Source organism: Hyla sarda, unplaced genomic scaffold (genome assembly GCF_029499605.1).
Source record: "Hyla sarda isolate aHylSar1 unplaced genomic scaffold, aHylSar1.hap1 scaffold_1455, whole genome shotgun sequence".
NCBI classification, from domain to species: domain Eukaryota; kingdom Metazoa; phylum Chordata; class Amphibia; order Anura; family Hylidae; genus Hyla; species Hyla sarda.
In genome coordinates this window covers 11,181-13,501 of record NW_026608085.1, presented here as the reverse complement: position 1 = coordinate 13,501, position 2,321 = coordinate 11,181, and the positions used below count along the sequence as shown (strand labels likewise).

The 2,321-nt window shown below is 40.3% G+C and overlaps 1 pseudogene; it reads right to left on the bottom strand.

Moving 5' to 3' along the window:
* Nucleotides 1-1,799: 1,799 nt before the first annotated feature.
* On the bottom strand, nucleotides 1,800-2,034 carry LOC130308032 (U2 spliceosomal RNA; annotated as a pseudogene).
* Nucleotides 2,035-2,321: the final 287 nt, after the last annotated feature.

Sequence of the window (2,321 nt, the reverse complement as noted above, 5' to 3'; positions counted from 1 at the left end):
AAAAAAGTTTAGTCTCAAGGGGCGACACGCCTTCTTTACCGTGAGGACTGTGAATTTATGGAACGGTCTACCTCAGGAACTGGTCACAGCAGGAACAATTAACAGCTTTAAAACAGGATTAGATACATTCCTGGAACAAAATAAGATTAATGCTTATGAAGAAATATAAAATCTCATCCCTTCCCCAATAGCGCGCCACACCCCTACCCCTTAATTCCCTGGTTGAACTTGATGGACATATGTCTTTTTTCGACCGTACTAACTATGTAACTATGTAACTATGTAACTATGACATACAATAACATATACTGTAGTGGTAGATACCAACTATACACTGGCACCCTGCAGATCGAATGAGGCCGGGTTCACATATGTCAGGCGTGCACTGGAGGGAAACTAATGCTAGAACTGATCCCATTTATTTGAATGGGACAGTTCACAATCATCCAGCGTCTTAATTTTGACGCTGGATTGTTGGACACACCGGAGAGGGAGGTTTGGATTACACCCCCTGAAAAACACTACTGTGCGTGTGTGTGTGTGTGTGTATATATATGTATATATCATAGGAAAGAAAGAAAAAAAAAAAAATATATATATATATGTATATATATATATATATATTTCCCAACCAGAGCGTATCCAGCTGTTGCAAAACTACAACTCTCAGCATGCTGGGATTTGTAGTATTCCAACAGCTGGAGGCACCCTGGTTGCGAAACATTGATATATACACACACATGCATAAATCAGTGTTTCCCAACCAGGATGCCCCCAGCTATTACAAAACTACCAATCCCAGCATGCCCAAATAGCCTAAACAGCTGGAGGCACCCTGGTTGGGAAACACTGTTAACAATATATATATATATATATATATATATATATATATATATATATATACAAAGTCCCGAAATCACAGCACCAGTCAGGTCATGGATCTTGAAATGCTGGATTATTTTATTCTTCCCCACAGCAAATGCAACGTTTCGGAAGTAGTAGCCTTTATCAAGCATAATACAAATACAAAATGTGCATATATATATATATATATATATATATATATCACAGATACATTTCATTGGCTACAACTCATGTGATACAAATGTATAATTATCTAAAAACGCACCTCTATTTAAATTTAATTGGAGCAATGCTCTGTTAATCACAGTGATGTCAAGTTGACATAGCATCCGTCTATATACAATACAATCAATACACATATAAAGTGCCCTGTGCCATATGACATACAGTGCTATATAGTGTTATATAGGTACCTTCAGTATCAGCCAAATATATAACTCGATCGCACCCAGAACATGCCGATCGCTGCCATCTCCGTTCTCATTCTTGTTTGTATACAAAGCGACTGCGCATGCGTCGGAAAAGTTCCTACGTATCAGCGCATCACTTCCGCTCTCGATCGCTCACAGTAATGTGTGCTGATCAGGTGCGCGTAATGCCCTTACCCACACTAATCACCATTTGTGTTCTGCGGCTGCGCAAACGGGTCCGACGATCGTGTTATCACACTGGACATATCGCGATCCAGCCGGCCGGCTGTGCATGCGCATTGTAACCAAACACTTGTAACCTAGCAAATCATGTTTGAATAGTACAACAGTAAATGCTGACATCAAATTATCATGCAACTGATATTTTATTTCTAGATGACATGAATGAGGGCATATATTAGAAAATTTTTTTTATATAAGAGGATGGCTGCAATGGCTGCGATCTTGGCTGTAGTGAAGGTCCCCACGCATTTGCTGTGGGGAAGAATAAAATAATCCAGTATTTCAAGATCCATGACCTGACTGGTGCTGTGATTTCGGGACTTTGTTTATATATATATATATATATATATATATATATATATATATATATATATTCTTTTATTTTATTGAAGAGCTGAGGTATGTGCTCTCAAGTCACCCAAGTGCAAGTATTCACACAAAATACCGTGCACAAGGATGCGGTCTATCGCAAGCCCTTTTTTTACACTTGATCTTAGCCAAAAGGCCCAGAGGTGATAACCGGTAAAGGGGTGGAACCAACCATGCCCCCTTCATGAGCACTCACACTACTTATAGGGAAGAAAGGAAGGCTGGCAGGCGGCCTCCCATGCATAGGAAAGGAGGGAGGCAGGCAGTCTCCCATACACTCTCTGGGTGGGTGGCAGTCAGCCACCCGTACATACAGCACAGGCTAAATCCACATCATTGCTTAAAAGAAGGACAGGAGTCCATTCCACTCTGATGGAGCAATAAGCAATGCAATCCATACCCTGGATTTTACAGGAACCCCTGTAATTGTGTAAT